This window comes from Pteropus alecto, unplaced genomic scaffold (genome assembly GCF_000325575.1).
Source record: "Pteropus alecto unplaced genomic scaffold, ASM32557v1 scaffold147, whole genome shotgun sequence".
In the NCBI taxonomy this organism is placed as follows: domain Eukaryota; kingdom Metazoa; phylum Chordata; class Mammalia; order Chiroptera; family Pteropodidae; genus Pteropus; species Pteropus alecto.
The window spans coordinates 108,567-125,889 of NW_006440648.1; the positions used below are offsets into that span (position 1 = coordinate 108,567).

General features: G+C 36.9%; 1 protein-coding gene across 8 annotated transcripts in view; it reads right to left on the reverse strand.

Annotated features, from left to right (window-relative positions):
• ZC3H12B (zinc finger CCCH-type containing 12B) overlaps nucleotides 1-17,323 on the reverse strand; it is a 359,663-nt gene that overhangs the window by 34,157 nt on the left and 308,183 nt on the right. The window contains exons 3-4 of one of the 8 annotated variants that reach the window (XM_025050970.1): nucleotides 11,684-11,726; nucleotides 3,936-4,027 (exon numbers count right to left, since the gene is read on the reverse strand). The exons of 5 other annotated variants lie outside the window; for them this stretch is intronic. The gene's annotated coding sequence lies outside the window, so the exon portion shown is untranslated. Of the gene's footprint in view, nucleotides 1-3,935; nucleotides 4,152-11,683; nucleotides 11,727-17,323 lie in introns of all 8 variants that reach the window. 2 more of the 8 variants (XM_006917823.3, XM_025050972.1) reach the window with 2 other exon arrangements.

Consider the following 17,323-nt stretch of genomic DNA (forward strand, 5'->3'; position numbering starts at 1 on the left):
AGAATATAGTCAATAATATTGTAATAACTATGTATGATTTCAGATGGATACTAGATTTATCAGGGTGATCATTTCATATAACCATTTTGTACACTTGAAATTAACATAATATTGTAAGCAAACTGTAATTGAAAAATCAAAAATTATTAAAAGTTTACAAAAAGTCTCATAAAGAAAAATCAACTCAGACAGTTGCACTGGTAAATACTACCAAATGTCTTAAGACTTCTTTCAAAAAATAGAATAAGAGAAAAGACTTCCCAAATATGGAACAAGTATTATCCTGATACCAAAACCAAACCAGATATCACAAGAAAAGGAAACCACAGACCAATATATTTTATGAATACAGATGCAAAAATTCTCAAGAAAATACCAACAAAACCAATCCAAGAACATAAAAAATTACACATCAAAATCAAATGGAAATAAACTCAGGGATGTAAGGTTGCTTGAACATATGAAAATCAATCAATATAATACACCATGTTGATCAAATAAAAAACAGAGTGATTTCAATAAACATAGAAAAAGAATTTGATAAAATTCAACAATCTTCTATGGTTAAATTAAATAATAAAGTAGGAATAGAAGAAATATTTCTAAACTTGACAAAGGGCATTTAAGGAAAACCCACAGCTAACATTAAACTTAATGGCAATAGACTGTAAACTTTTCCTAAGACCAGGAACAAAACAAATATGAATACTCTTGCTAATTCTATTCAACATTAATATTAATGTTATAGCCAATCCACTTAGGCAAAAAAAAAAAAAAAAAAGAATATACATCCAAACTGAAAAGGAATGTGTAAAAGTATTTCTATTTGCAGATAATATATTTTATGCAGAAGATTCTAAGGAACCCAAAATAAATTATTAGAATTAATAAATTAATTTAACAATGTTGTAGAATACAAAGGTCAGTATACAAAAATTAATTATATTTTCATACACAAGCAGTAAACAACCTTAAAATGAAATTAAGAAAATTCTATTTATAATAATTTCAAAAAATACTTAGGAACAAATTTAACAAGTATATGCAAGATTTGGGAACTGAAAATAATAAAACATCATTAAAAATGAAAGACCTACAGAAATGAAAAGACACCCTATGTTCATGGAATGGAAAACTTAATATTGTTAAGATGGTGATACTACCCACAAATGATCCTTAAATTTACATGGAAATGCAAACCTGAATAGCCAAAATAATCTAAAAAGGAACAAAGTTGGAGGACTATTACTACAAAGTCTTAATTACACTTACTAGCTATGAAACTGAGAGATTAACTTCTCTGAGCTTCAATTTTATGGTTATTTTTGCTTTGTTCATTTTTCTAAACATTTAATTGAGCTATGTATCACTATTACCATATTGCAGAATCTAACTATGACTATATATTTACTATTACCAGTGAGATTTATGCTATTTTTTGTGTGTTTTTATGATGTTAATTAGCATTGTTTTATGTCTGCTCAAAGAACTACCTTCAGCATTCCCTGTAAGGCAGATTTGGTGCTAACAAATTCCCTCAGGTTTTGTTTGTTCAAGAAAGTCTTTATTTCTTCTTCTTTTTCTTTTTCTTCTTCTTCTTTTTTTTTTTCTGAAGGACAGCTTCACTGTGTATAGAATTCTTGATTGACAGTTGTTTTCTTTCATAATTTGAATGTCATCCCTTTCTCTCCTGGCCTGATAAATTTCTGTTGAGAAATTTGCCTATAGTCTTATGAGAGTTCCCTTGTATGTAACTTTTCTCTTTTCTCTTGCTGCTCTTAAACTTCTTTCTTTACTTTGACTTTTGAAAACTTAATTGTAATGTGTCTTGGTTTAGCTCTGTTTGAGTTCAACAAATTTGGGATCCTTTGGATCTCATGAGTCTGATTGTCTAAATTTTGTCCCCAGATATTGGCAGTTTTTATCCATTCTTGCTTTAAGTATGCTTTCTATCCCTTTCTCTTTCTTTTCTCCTTCTGGAATTCTCATAAGGCAAATATTGCTTCTTTGTATTTTGTCCCATAATTACTATAGGCTTTCTTCACTCTTTTTCTTTTCTTTTTTTCTTTTTGCTCCTCTGACTGGATAATTTCCAATGCCCTATCCTCTGGGGTGTTTATTATTTCTTCTGCTTGGTTGTCTATTTTTGAAACTCTATTGAATTCTTCAGTTCAGTTATTGTATTTTTCAGCTCTAGAATTTTTTTTTTATAGTTGCTATTTTGATATCAAACCTTTAATTTTCTTCATGCATTTTTTCCCTAATTTTGTTTAGTTGTCTGTATGTGTTTTTTGTAGTTTACTAAACTTCCTTAAAAAGGATTATTCTGAATTCTTAATCTGACAGTTCATAGATCTCCATTTCTTTAAGGTCAATTATTGGAGCTTTATTAGTTTCCTTTGGTGGTGTCATATTATCTATTTTTTTGATCCTTGATTCCTTTGGTTGGTATCTGTACACTTGAGTAATGGACTCTTTTTTTCCAGACTTAACAGGTTTGCTTTGTCAGAGACATTTCTTCACCAGCCAGCTCAGTTTGGGTTTCTGGGTATGTCTGCTGGTAATGTCTTTGGGCAGGTAGAGCCCACTATTATGATCTATATTTGAGTGAAACAACTTTTTGAGATTTGAGGACAAGGATGGGGGGTGTCATTGGCTGAGAACAGTTGGATAGAACTGCTGGCTTGGTTCCCTAACCAAGTGAGGCTATAGAATAGGGTCTGAGGTTGCCTGAATTCTCTGCTCATGCTTACTGGATGGTCGAGACCGGGCACCATATTCAGTAATAGATGAGGTATTAATTAGCTTTCTGTTCATAAGACTGTTAAATGGATGACACAGCTTCCCATGTGCTCTAACTAGGATCGCTGGTTGGACAGGCTGAAGACTGTACTCAGCATTGAGCAAGGCTGTGAATTAGATTCCTTACCTGGTCATAGCAAAAGAAGCAGCTCTAAAACTGATAAATCTCTTTGTTTCTAGTCTTAACTCAAGATGACTCACTTCCCAAGATGACCCACTTCCCGAGCTGACCTACTTCTCTGGCCCCTGGCTAAATAGGGCCATTGGCTTTGCTCTGTAAACTATTAGGTCTGTTTTCCCTTCCCTTGGATCAGGGACCACTGGGCTGCCTAGTTTATAGGAATTTTCTCCAGCCCTTATTGTCAGATGGAACTAGAAGATTCTTTCCAAAGCAGGTGGGGCTATGTCTCAGCCTCCTTGCCTAAAAGGGGTGGGAGGGCCTGGGAGCTACCCTCAACCCTGGTTATGAATTAATCCCCCTATTTGTGTATAACTGGGAAGCCTCCATGCCTGATACTTGCTTTGCTCTAGGGTAATCAGTTCTACCCACATGCTTCTAGGCTTGAGCACCACTGGACCAAACAACTTCAAGGAGTTGTCACCAACCCTTCTGGTCAAAGGGGTCTGAAAGGCACTCTCCACAGTGAGTGGTGCTATCACTCAGCACTTTTCCTGGGTGTGGGCAAACCAGGCTCTAGAGTCAGCAAAACTCATTTGAGGATCTAAATCAGGCAGATCTGCACCCCACCAAGTTCCCTAATAAGAGTGTGCCCTTGTCTTGGTTCTGTAGATAAGCAAAGCTGCTGGTGGGATTATTACTTAAGCACTGAAGGCATGAACTTGGTCTGCTAAGATCCCTGTGATGTTTTTTGCAAGCCCCTACCCTATCCTCTGTCTTAGTCAGATTCCCAGTGGCTGGGCCCTGCAGATTTCCCTGCAACCCCCATGGTGCAAGATCAGAGTAGGGGCTCCCACAAAGTGACACACAATGCTAGGGGAGACTAGTTGTCTCACTGTGTTCTCTTTTTTCCAATTGAAGGAACCAGAGGCTCAGAAATCAGAGACCTCTCTGTGTGGTATTGCATCGTCCTGGGGGAGAAGCAATGTGGGCAACATGTATGTGGTTGTCTTACCCTTCTAATGCAGCCTGTCTTGGCCTTTGAGGTGCAGGTGGGTGCTTCAGCCTCACCCCCATGTTCTAGGATTCTCTCAGTGCAGTCTTGTTCTGGAATAGATGTTAGTTGTTCTTCTTGTAATGAGGAGTGAAGGCAGGAACGACCTATGTTGCCACCTTGGTTACATCATTCTGAGCTTCAGTTTTAATAACTATAAAGTGGAGGTGTTACTTTCTGGTCATGGTAAAGATTAAATAAGATAATAGATGTAACGTACTTTGTAAATTACATATCAGTTTAAAAATCTAATAAATATTTATGAAGCACTTACTGTAGGCCAGGCATTATTTTTGATACAATGATGTATAAAGAGTCCCTGACCTCAAAGGGTTTATAAGATTAGTGATTCATTATAAGTAGTATGGCATAATGGAAAGAGCACAGACACTGTAATCAGAGACCTGTGTTCAAGTCTTAGCTCTGCTAATTTTCAGCCAAAGAATCTTATTAAAAGATTCTCACGAATTTATTGTACTCGAGTTTCCTGATGTTAAATGGAAATAATAATTGCCTGACATTACAAAAAATTATTTTTGTGATGATAAAATGATATAAACTGTAATAATAAAACCATATTTATTATGAAAGTTAGGTAGAATATAGAATATACTGAGATCATCTACAGCACACCAAACCACCACCATATCTTTACATACATAAAAGCAATAAAAGCAGATGTTGGTATAGACATTGTATATTCGATCATTTTTTAATTATTGCATGTAATTAATATATAATAAAATTCATCCATTTAAAATATTAAATTTATTGGTTTTTGGTACATTTACAGATATGTGAAACCATCACCAATTTTAGAACATTTCATTAAGTCAAAAGGAAATCCCATGTGTCCACGGATTGGAAGGCTTAATATTGTTAAGATGGCAAGACTCCTTGATGTTATCTCCAGATTTAATTCAATCCCTATTAAAATCCCAATGGTGTTTTTTTTTTCAGAAATAGAAAAATCTACCTTGAAATTCATATGGAATCTCAAGGTAACCAGAATAGCCAAAACAATCTTGACAAAGAATAAAATTGGAGGTCTCACACTTATAGATTTCAAAACGTATTACAAACTTAGGCAATGAAATAGTGTGGTACTGACATGAAGAGACATACAGTTCAATAGAATACCATAGAGAGTCCATAAAAAAAAACTCTCTCATATATCATCAAATTATTTTCTACAAGGGTGCCAAGACCATTCAGTGGGGGGAAAAAAGTCTTTTCATTAAATGATATTGGGAAAACTGGATGTCTACATACAAAAGAATGAATTTGTACCCTTACCTTATGACATATACAAAAATTAGCTCAAAATGGTCATAAATGTAAGAGCTAACACTATAAAATTCTTAGAATAAAACAGAAAGAAATCTTCATGACATTGGCTTTGGTAATGATTTCTTGAATATGACACCATAAGAACAACAAAAGTAAAAAAATAGATAAAATACATCAAACTTAAAAACTTTTGAGCATTAAGTGACAAACAACAGAGTGAAAAGGCAATGTATGGAATCAGAGAAAATATTTGGAAAACATATATATGAAAGGGTTTAATAGCCAGAATATGTAAAGTGTTCCAAAAACTTCAAAAGAATGCAATTAAAAAACGGACAAAAGAGAGGTTCTGGTCAAGATGGCATGCTTGCCTCCTTCCATGACCACATTAAAATTGCAAATAAAATATAGAACAATCAACCTGGAGAACCACCCAAAGGTTAGATGAACAGAAGCTCTATTACTAAGGATATAAAGAAGACACCTTGAGACTGCTAGGAATGGCAGAGATGCAAAATTGGTTGGCCCTGCATCCATGTGTGGCAGTTGAGAATTGGGAGGGATATCTTGACTGCAGATGTCTTTCCTTAACAGCCAGGGGCAGCCTCACAATGGACTCTCTAGCTTGGAGCACCAGTGCTGGGAAGAACAGCCCCCACAAAATTGGGCTGTGAAAATCAGTGAGGCTTCTGTCATCTGAGTGAGAGAGAAGGCTGTGGGAAACCCAGGTGTTTCTCTTAAAGGGCTCACACACAGACTCCTTCACTCCCAGGCACTTACTCTGAATTTTGGCTGAGGGACAGCAGCTGGGAGGTGCCAGAAACATTCAGGGAGAAACTGAGTTGTGTGTTTTTAGGGCAAAAGCTAAAGGAAAAGCTGCCATGTCCCTGTGGTTTGCCCTCCTCCTGTGTAGCCAGCACATGGATGTAATCTTTCCTGTGTTGAGCTCTCCCCCACCCGCGGACAAATATGAACTTTCATTGGCCTGGTAAACTCTACTCACTCCACCCTGGCGACTCTCTTGGACTCTGCCCCCACCAACTTGTGCAATGCCAGAGGATTTCGTGAGGCTCGTTGGCCCGGACTCAAGTTGTTCTTGAACAACTTTAGGGGGTCCAAGGGCCCGAATGAATGGCAGCTGGCCTTGGTGGGCTCTGAGACGTTTGCAAAGCAGGCTCAGGCTCAGCACTGGCACCAAATCTGAATCTACATTAACCTATTGAACACCACTTGCCCAATCCTGCTGACTCCCTGAGAACCCGCCTAACCTAACCCCCATTCACCCATATCACCTGAGGTTCTTTCAGCAGCTGAGACTTATGGATAGCTGGCAAGTGGTCACAGGCCTAGGGGTTCCCTGGGCCATGAGCTGAGGTGCCCCTAGCCTGACAGCCAACCTTGATTCACAGTGTGTCCTCTCCCACACACCTCCAAGACCAGCAAAGGCAGTGACCAACTGCAGATCACTTTGTAGCTCCTACCAGGTAGACCCAGAGTGGTAACATGCAGCAGATGCACAGGGTCCCCTTCCAAGAGCCAGCACACCTGGTGACCAACTTTAAATCATAAGAAAACACCACCCAAACAGCCCCAAACATGGCACACACAAAGGGTGGTCTTGGCAGTCACCAGAGCCTTCTGGGTGAATCCTGCTCCATGGGATTAGCCACCACACAACAGCTCTATGCTGTGGTCTTGGCCAAGTCTCATAGCCAGTAAGCCCAAGGGTCAGTTCCACCTACTGACATGCCAATAATTCCAAGGCTCAACTATAATAAGAGAGCACACACAACCCACAGCACAGGTGATCAGGGAGACTGCATCACTGGGCCCCACAGGACAACTAACTATGTACAGCCACCCTACCAAGACCAGGAGACGTGGCAGATCTATATAATACATAGAAACAAATATAGAGAGGGAACCAAATGAGCAAACAAAAAACACATCTCGAATAAAGAGACAGGACAGGAAAAAACATCAGAAAACAAAATAAAACAAAACAAAATCGAGGCGAGCAATCCACCAGATGCAAAGTTCAAAACAATGGTTGTAAGGATGCTTAAGGAACTTAGTGAGAACTTCAACAAAGAGATAGCAAACATAAAAAAAGACATAGAAACCATGAAAAAACAGTCAGAAATGAATAATACGATACTGAAATGAAAATACACTAGAAGGAATCAAGAGGAAATTTGATAAAGCAGAAAACTGAATCAGTGATTTAGAAGATAAGGTAGTAGAAAACACCTAATCAGAACAGCAACAAGAAAAAAAAATAAAAATGAAGATAGTTTAAGGGACGTATGAAACAACATCAAGCATAACAACATTCTCATCATAGGGGTACCAGCAGAAGAAAGAAACATGAGATTGAGAACTTATTTGATGGAATCATGACTGAAAACTTCCCTAATATGGCAAAGGAAATAGACATACATGTCCAGGAAGCACAGAGAAACCCAAACAAGATGAAACAGAAGAGACCCAAACCAGGACATATCAAAATTTAAATGGCAAAGGTTCAAGACAATGAGAGAATCTTAAAATCAGCAAGAGAAAGGTAGTTAGTTAACTATAAGGGAGCTCTCATAAGACTGCCAGAAGATTTCTCAACAGAAACTTTGCAAGCCAGAAGGACTTGGAACAAAATATACAAAGTGATGAAAAGCAAGGTCCTACAACCAAGACTACTTTACCCAGAAAGGCTATCATTTAAAATTGAAGGAGAGATAAAGAGCTGCTCAGATAAGAAAAAGCTAAAGGATTTTATCACCACCAAACCAGTACTATTTTTTGAAAAGATTTTAATTTTCTTCACTGGATACAGTCTTGGCACCCTTATCAGTGTTCAAGTGCTGAGAAGAGAAGTGCTCAGAACCTCTGGCTAGAAAAACCAGCAGAGATTGTGGTTGAGTGAGACAGAGTCTAAGAGAGTAGCAGACGTTCATCTTAAAGGGCCCGTGCCTGGATTACTCTGAGCTCCGGCTCTGGACCAGCCACTCAAGGGGGGCCACAGACACATAGGGAGACACTGAGTTGTTGGGCTTCAGGGCAAGGACTGGAAGGGTGGCTTTTTCCCGAACAGAAGCACTGCCAGTATCCATTGTTCCTTGGTTGAGTTCTGCCCCCTCCCAGCATGCAGATGCAGGTAGCCACTATACCTGAGTCTCCATCAGCTTGGATAACACAGGTCAGTCCATCCAGAGGATTCCCTGAGACTCTGCCTCTCCCAGCTTGCTGGCCCGCCCAAGTGCCTAATGATCTGAGGTGGAGCTGAAGTGGTGATGCTAGCTCTGGAGAGTGGCTGCAAACACAGATGAAGCTTTGCTCACCCACCGCTCACATCCTGCTGTGCAACCCAGTTACTAAAAGGCCACAGATTGGTTCCTGTCTGCAGCCCGAGGGTTCGGGACCCCTAGTTTATTCAATATAAATGGCCTGTCTTGGCTCATGCTGAAGACTTTCCTGAAATCTCTCAAAGGCTCACAAAACCCAAAGAAGCAGCAGGTGACCTTGGCGTGCTCCATAATTCTTGTTAAGCAGCATTAACCCCATCATTAGTAGCAGCCAGTCGGTTTCTGGCTTGGCCTCTTGAGGCACTTCTAAGCTCAGCACAAGTAGCAGCCATCTGTAGATTGCTTGGTGACTCTTACCAGATAGCCCAGGAAGTGCACAGGCTGTGGCTGAACTTGGCCTGTGGTTGGGCCCCTCCCAGGAGACCTTTGGGCTGGCATGCCCAGTGGCCTGCTTCTACCACTGATGGAGCCAAAGTACCACCTGGGGTTGCATCTGAGGAAAACACACTAGCAGGAAAGATTGGGCAGGCACTAGAGCTCTGTTAAAGTGAATGCTACTCTCTCTGCAGGGTTGGCTTTTCACTGGCCAGTACTCACAAATTATCAGTCCCAAGGGTCAATTCCTCCCATCAAAGTTCAAACAGCAACCAAGGCTCAGCTACATCAAGAAGGGACACAACTCACACAAGAGACACACCTTGAGCACCTCGCTCAGGTGACCAGGGAAGACTCTGCCACTGGGAACCATAACATACCTACAACATAAAGCCACTCTACTAACACTGATAGACTTTCTACCTAATCCATAGAAACAAACACAGGGAGGCAACCGTAATGGGGAGACAAAAAAACATGTCCCACATGGAAGAATAGAACAAAGCTCCAGAAAAAGAACTTAACAAAGTAGAGACAAGCAATCTACTAGATGCAGAGTTCAAAACAAAAACTGGTTACGAGGAGGCTCAATGAACTTAGGAGGAGAGTAGATGAACTCAGTGAGAACTTTAACAAAGATATAGAAAACATAAAAATGGAGATGGAAGACATAAAAAAGAACCAGTCAGAAATGAAGAATACAATATTTGATTGAAGAGTACATTAGAGAAAACCAACAGGTTGGGAGAAGTGGAGGATTGAATCAACAATTTAGAGGATAGGGTAGCAGAGAACATCCAACCAGAGCAGAAACAAACAAACAAAAAGAATCCAAAAATAAATGAAGATAATTTAAGGGGTCTCTGGGACAATATCAAGTGCCACGACATTTGCATCATAGAGGTACCAGAAGGAGAAGAGAGAGAGCAAGAAATTGAAATCATATTTCAAGAAATAATGACTGAAAACTTCTCTAACTTGGTGAAGGAAATAGACATACAGGAAGCACAGGGAGTCTAAAACAAGATGCACCCACAGAGTTCCACACCAAGACACATCATAATCAAAATGCCAAAGGTTAAAGACAAAGAGAGAATCTTAAAAGCATCAAGAGAAAAGCAATTAGTTACCTACAAGGGAGCTCCCATAAGACTGTCAGTTGATTTCTTAACAGAAACTTTGCAGGCCAGAAGGGCTTGGCACAAAATATTCAAAGCGATGAAAAGCCAGGACCTACAATCAAGATTACTCTACCTAGCAAAGCTATTGTTTACAACTGTAGAACAGATAGAGAAATTTCCAGACAAGAAAAAGCTAAAGGAGTTCATCACCACCAAGCCAATATTATAGAAAGTGTTGGAGAGACTTCTTTATTAAGAAAGAAAAATATGTATCAAAAATAGAATAAAACTGTCAATAATGGCATATCTATCACCAAGTACTTTAATGCAAAAAACATTAAATGATCTAATCAAAAGATAGGTTAGCTGAACTGATAAGAAAATAAGACGCTTATATAGGCTGCCTACAAGAGAATCACTTCAGGTTAAAAGACACACAGAAACTAAAAGTAAATGGCCGAAAAAAAAATTTCATGATGGACTTAGAGGGTATTGTGCTGAATGGAGTAGATCAGACAGAGAAGGACAAATGGCATATGATTTTATGTACATGTGGAATCTAAAACAAAACAAAACAAAACAAAACCCAAAAACAAACTCATAGATAGAGGGAATATTTGAGGGTTACCAGATGGGAGAGGGTTGCGGGGTTTAGGTGAAAAAGGGGGAAGAGATTAAGAGGAAAGGTACAAAGCGGTAGTTAAAAAAATAGTCATGGAGATATAAAGAACAGCATAAGGAATATGGTCAATAATATTGTAATGACTGTGTACAGTGCCAGAAGGGTACTAGATTTATAGGGGTGATCAATTCGAGAGTTGTATGGATGTCTGATCACTATGTTGTACACCTGATACTAATATGAGATTGTATGCTGACTGCTGTTGAAACAAAAAGTATTTTCTGAAAAAAAAAGAAAAGAATAAATTGTTAGAAAATTTACATATGTGGCAGGGTGAAAGTTCTGAAGAGCAAATAACACTACATTCGAATACCTCTCCCCCAAAAAGAGAGAGAGACAGAGAGAGAGAGACAGAGAGAGAGAGAGAGAGCGTGTGAGCAAGTCTTGTGGACCTGTAACTTATTAGAGAGAGAGAGAGAGAAACACATCTCAGCTGCAAAGACAAATACTGACTCAAGTGAAAGGATGGAAAATGATACTCCAAGCATATGGCATCCAGAGAAGAGCGGGTATAGCCATACTTAATTCCGATAAAATAGACTTGAAGATAAAAAATGTAACGAGACAAAGATGGATACTTCATAATGAAAAGGGGGACAATACTTTGAGAAGGCATAACATATCAATATATATGCTCTCAATCAAAAGATATACAGCAACTACTAGCAGAAATAATGAGAGAAACTGACAGAAACACAATTATAGTAGGGGACCTAAATACTCAACTGTCAGCTATGGATTGAACATCCAAATAAAAAATCAATAAGGAAATACCATCCTTAAATGAGACCAATTAGACATAATAGACATTTACAGAGCCTGTCATCCCAAAATGTCAGATTATACATTCTTCTCTAGCGCACATGGAACATCCTCAATAATAGACCATATATTAGGACACAAAAACTAGCCTCAACAAATTTAAGAAGATTGAAATCATACCAAGCATATTCTCCAACCACAATGTTTTCAATCTGGAGATCAACTGCAAAAAAGAAAGAAGAAAAAGTCACAAATATATAAAGATTAAACAACATGCTACTAAAAAATGATTGGGTCATAGAAGAAACAAAAGGAGAGATCAGGAGATACATAGAAACAAATGTGAATGAAAATACAACATATCAAAACTGTTGAGACACAGCAACAGCAGTAATAAGAGGAAAGTTCATATCATTACAGGCCTATCTCAAGAAACAAGAAAAACAATCCCCGCCCCCCAAAATCCAACATTACATCTTAAAGAAGTAGAACAAGAAGCACAAATGAAGCCCAAAGTCAACAGAAGGAAGGAAATAATAAAAATTAGAGCAGAATTAAGTGAAATTGAGAATAAAAAGGCAATACAAAATTAAAGGAACAAAGAGCTAGCTCTTTGAGAAGATCAAAAAAATTAACAATACCCTGGCTAGACTCACTAAGGACAAAAGAGACAGGACACAAATAAACAAAATCAGAAATGAAAGAGAAGTTACGACGGATACTACCAAAATGCAAAGTATCATACAAGACTACTATGAAAGATTATATGCCACCAAATTCAATAACCTAGAAGAAATGTACAAGTTCTTAGAAATATACAACCTTTCTATACTGAATTATGTAAAATTATAAAGTGAAATAGACTGATCAACAGTAAGGAAACTGAAATAATCATCAAAAACCTCCCAAAAAGTAAAAGTCTGGGACCCGTTGGTTTCACTAGCAAATTCCACCAAACATTCAAAAATGATTTAATATCTGTTCTTCTCAAACTTTTCCAAAAATTTAAAGAAGAGGCCATACTTCCTAATTCATTTTATGAGGCTAACATTTCCTAGATACCAAAAGCTGGTAAAGATAACACTATAAAAGAAAACTATAAACAAATATTTCTGATGAATGTAGACACAGAAATCCTAAAGAAAATAATAGCAAATTTAATAAACAATACATTAAAAAGATTATACATCACGATCAAGTTTGGTTCATTCCAGCAACACAGGGATGATGCAACACACACCACATAAACAAAATAAAGGATAAAAATCATATGATCATTTCAATAGGTGTAGAAATGTCATTTGACAAGAAACAGCATCCATTTAGGATTAGCAAAAATCCATAGTGTTCCTATACATTAACAATAAATTTTCAGAAAAAGAAACTGAAAATAAAACAATCCCTTTTGCAATTGCAACAAAAGAAATAAAATACCTGGAATAAATACTAATGAAGAATGTGATGGAATTATAAACTGAAAAGTATAAAATATTATTAAAGAAATTAAAGGAGGAACAATAAAATAAAAAGATATTCCATATTCATGGATTAGAAAAATCAACATAATTAAAAAGGCTGTATTATCTAAAGCAACATACAAATTTAATGCAATACCCATCAAAATCTCAATAACATTTTTAAAGAAATAGAAGAAAAAGTCATCAGATTTGTATGGAATCCTAAAAGACTCCAAACACCCAAAGCAATCTTGAGAAAAAAGAACAAGGCCACAGGTATCACTTGGACTGACCTAAAATTATACTACAAAGTGACAATAATCAAAACAGCATGGTATTGGCAGAAAAATAGACACACAGACCAATGGAACAGAATTGAGACTCCAGAAATAAATCCACATATATATGGGCAAATAATTTTTGACAAAGGAGCCAAAAACATACAATGGAGAAAATAAAGCCTCGTCAATAAATGGTGCTGGGAAAATTGGAAAGCCACCCGCAAAAGAATGACATTAGAATGCTGTCTGTCACCATACACCAAAATTAACTCAAAATGGATCAAAGACCTAAATATAAGATCTGAAACAATAAACTAAACTCATGAACCTTGGTTGCAGAGAGGATTTTATGAATTTAATCTCAAAGGTAAGGACTATAAAAACAAAAATAAATGAATGGGACTGTAGCAAACTAAAAAGCTTCTGCGCAGCAAAAGAAACCATCAACAAAACAAAGAGGGAACCAACTGAATGAGAGAAGATATTTGCAAACAAGACTTCTGATAAAGTTTTAACAACCAAAATATAGAAGGAACTCATACAACTTAACAACAAAATACAGGTAAATTAAAGAATGGGCAGAGGATCTGAATAGGCACTTCTCCCAAGAAGACAGACAAAAGACCAACACAAATGAAAAGATGATCAACTTCACTAGCTATTATGGAAATGCAAATCAAACCCACAAGGAGATACCACATCACACCTGTCAGAATGTCTATCATCAACAGGACAAGTGTCACAGAGGTTGTGGGGAAAAAGGAACCCTCATTCACTGCTGGTGGGAATGTAAAAGGGTACTGCCACTACGAAAAATAGTATGGAGGTTCCTTAAAAAAATTAAGAATAGATGCCGAAATGATCCAGCAACGCCTCTTCTGCTATCTACCCAAAATTTTGAAAATATTTATCTGTAAAGATATACGCACCCTGATGTTCATAGCAGCATTATACATGGTGGCCAAGACATGGAAATAACTGAAGTGCCTTTCAATAGATGATTGGATAAAGAAGAGGTGGTACATATATATACTGGAATATTAGTCATAAGAAAAGGTGAAATACTGCAATTTGCAACAATTTAGATGCATCTTTTTTTTTCTTTTGACAATTACAATGGGAAATTGTAAAGTCAAGTTGGTTAACGGTTCACTTAAAATCTTTTGTGACTTATCGATTATTTTTCCTCTGATTTTGTTCTATTGCGTACTAAGAGGTATATTAAAATTTCCATTGTAATTGTAGATTTCTATTTCTTTTATACATATATATTTCTTAACTTTTAATTAAGTTTATTGGGGTAACATTTGTTAACACAATTATATAATTTTCAGGTGTACATTATCATTTGATATCTGCATATTCTATTGGGTGTTTACCACCCAAATTCCAGTTTCCTTCATCTACCATATATTTCACCCCCTTTACCTACTTCACCCTCCCCCAACCCCATTATATTTGACCCCCTTTATCTCGTCTACCTCCCCTCACCTCCCCCGCTCCCTACCCTCTGGTAACCACTAGTCTATATCCCATGTCCATGAGTCTCTGTTTGTTTGTCCTGTTCCTTTGTTGCTTTTAGGTTGATATCCCACATATAAGTGATATCATGTGATTTTTCAACTTTTTCTGTCTGACTTATTTCGCTTAGCACGATTATCTTGAGGTCCATCCATGTTGTCGCAAATGGCAATATTTCATCTCTTCTTATGGCTGAGTAATATTCCATTGTACACATGTACTACAGCTTCTTTAGCCAATCATCTATCATAGGATACTTTATTTGCTTCCATGTCCTGGTCACTGTGAATAATGGGGCTATGAACATCAGTGTGCAAATATCTTTTTGGATATGGATTTTCAAGTCTTTGGGGTAAATACCCAGTAGAGGGATTGCTGGATCATATGGTAGATCAATTCTTAGTTTTCTGAGGAACCTCCATGCTGTTTTCCAAAGTGGCTGTACCAATCTGAAGTCCAAAGAGCACTGTATGAGGGTTCTTTTTTCCATATCTTCTCCAACATATAGCTAGAATCGTTGAGCATCTTTTCAAATATTTGTTGGCCATTTGTATGTTCTCTAGGAAAAATTGTCTGTTCAGGTCCTCTGCCCATGTTTTGATTGGATTATTTGTTTTCTTTTGTTGTTATTGAGTTGTATGAGTTCATTGTATATTTTGGATATTAGGCCCTTATCAGAGGTGTTGCTTGCAAATATATCTTCCCGTTCAGATGGTTCTCTCTTTACCGTGTTGAGTTTCTGTTCCTGAGCAGAAGCTTTTTAGTTTGATGTAGTCCCATTCATTTATTTTACCTTTTACTTCCCTTGCTTTTGAGGTTAAATTCATAAAATCCTCTTTAAGTCCAAGGTCCTTGAATTTAGTTCCTATGTTTTTTTTTCTATGCATTTTATTGTTTCAGGTCTTATATTTAGGTCCATAATCCATTTTGAGTTAATTTTGTCTAGTTTCATTCTTTTGTAGGTGGCTTTCCAGTTTTTCCAGCACCATTTATTGAAAAGGCTTTCTCCACTGTATGTTTTGGGGTTTTTGTCGAAAATTGTTTGCCCATATAAATATGAGTTTAATTATGGACTCTCGATTCTGTTCCACAGGTCCGTGTATCTGTTTTCCTGCCAATACCATGTCGTTTTTATTACTGTCGCTTTGTAGTATAATTTGAAGTCAGGCAGAGTGATGCCTCCAGCCTCGTTCTTTATTCTAAGGATGGCTTTGGCAATTCGGGGTTATTTGTGCTTCCATACAAATCTGATGATTTTTTGTGCTGTTTCTTTAAAAAAATGCCGATGAGATTTTGATGGGGATTACATTAAATCTGTATAATGCCTTAGGTAATATGGTCATTTTAACTATGTTGATTCTTCCAATCCAAGAACACAAAATATTTTTCCATTTCTTTCTATCTTCTTCGATTTCTTTTAATAGGGTCTTGTAGTTTTCATTATATAGGTCCTTCACTTGTTTCATTAAATTTATTTCTAGGTATTTTATTCTTTTTGTTGCAATTGCAAAAGGAATTTATTTTTTCCATTTCTTTTTCTAACCCTTCATTATTAGAGTATAAGAACGCTATAAATTTTTGAACGTTGATTTTGTATCCAGAGACTTTACTATATTTGCTTATTGTTTCTGGTAGTGTTCTTGTGTAGTCTTTAGGGTTTTCTATATAGAGAATTATGTCATCCACAAATCGTGACAGTTTGACTTCATTTCCTGTTTGGATGCCTTTTATATCTTTCACTTGTCTGATTGCACTCGCTAGGACTTCCAATATTATATTGAACAAGTGGTGACAGTGGACAGTATTGTTTTGTTCCTGATTTTAGAGGGAAGATTTTTAGTTTTTCACCATTAAGTATAATGTTGGCTGAGAGTTTGTCATATATGGCCTTTATTATGTTAAGATCCTTCCCTTCTATATAGATTTTGTTAAGTGTTTTGATCATAAATGGATGCTGTATCTCGTCGAAGGCTTTTTCTGCATCTATTGATATGACCATATGATTCTTATTCTTTAATTTGTTTATGTGGTGTATCGCATTAATCGATATGCATATGTTGAACCATCCTTGTGCCTCTGGGATGAAACCCACTTGATAGTGGTGTATAATCTTTTTAATATGTTACTGTATTCAGTTAGCTAGTATCTTTTTTAGAATTTTTGTATCTGTGTTCATGAGAGATATTGGACTGTAGTTTTCTTTTTTTGTGTTATCTTTACCAGGTTTTGGTATCAGAGTAATATTGGCCTCATAAAATGTGTTGAGAAGTATTGCCTCCTCTTTGATTTTTTGAGAGTTTGAGAAGTATACGTATTAAATCTTCTTTGAATGGTAGAATTCACTGGTGAAGCCATCTGGTCCTGGACTCTTACTTTTTGGTAGGTTTTTGATGATTGTTTCCATTTCCATGCTGCTGACTAGGTTATGAAATTTGGTGTTATATACTTTTTCATAATATTCTTGTATGATCCTTTGTATTTCTTTGATCTCAGTCATAATTTCCCCTCTTTCATCCCTGATTTTGTTTATTTGTGTCCATTCTCTTTTTTCTTTAGTGAGT